The following is a 1,002-nucleotide window of genomic DNA, read 5'->3' on the forward strand; positions in this document are numbered from 1 at the left end:
CTGCTGTATCACATCCAGGCTGCGGTTCACCATCCTGCCAGCCCTACTTGGCAATGACATGCTATCCAGTCCACAGCCACTGAACTTCTACATCTGTCACCACCCCATGCCTCTCGCTTTGTCTCCCTGCCATGTGCAGGGCATTTGTTCTGCAATCCTTCTCACCTCTCCATCACACCTTTATTCATGGAACTGGCACTGCAAAGAGCAATGTGTCATACAGTATGCATGTGTATATGTATATGTATATGTATGTGTACACACACACACACACACACACACACACACACACACACACACACACAGAGAGAGAGAGAGAGAGAGAGAGAGAGAGAGAGAGAGAGAGAGAGAGAGAGAGAGCTTTACATGCAGTTTCTTATTGCAACAAGCCATTGGTCTGGTTCAAGGTCTCTGGTTTCCTAAGCACTATAAATATTGGGCCATAGCTGAGACTCATCTCAGATATCCTGTTGTTGCCTAGAATTGGGTTGATCTTTTGGCTGTGCAGGGTATCCAGGGACAGGATTCGAAAGAGCTCCAGGATGCTGTCCACCTTTCTGCCCTCCTCCCCAGTAGAAGCTGACTCCCCAGCTCACTGAGTAAGACATTCTGAGGCCGCCATGCCAGCCCGAGCTCTCCTCCCCCAGTAGGGCGAGCAGCAATAGCCAGAGAGCAGTGGCAGCCCCATGCTGTGTCCTGGTTCTGTTGTCCAAGCCTCAGGAGGGACTGAGGGCCCATCCAAGGAGCTAGCTGCTCAGAGGTCTTGCAAGTGCGGGTCAGTGGCTTCTGCCATCTTGAATCGATCTTCAGATATTTTTTAAAAGGTTCTGATAATGGAAATTACAGATGTCCCAGGGCACATTTTCAGGCGATACAACCATTTTCTCTGATGCTCTTCTCTCCTTTTTTTTTTTTTTTTTTTTTTTTGACCACAGGGCAGTGCGCCATCTGGAAGTGGCAGATCCACCATGACACTGCAGGAAATACAGTGAAGATGAGAGG

Source organism: Rattus norvegicus, chromosome 19, assembly GCF_021556685.1.
Source record: "Rattus norvegicus strain SHRSP/BbbUtx chromosome 19, alternate assembly SHRSP_T2T, whole genome shotgun sequence".
Lineage (NCBI taxonomy): Eukaryota > Metazoa > Chordata > Mammalia > Rodentia > Muridae > Rattus > Rattus norvegicus.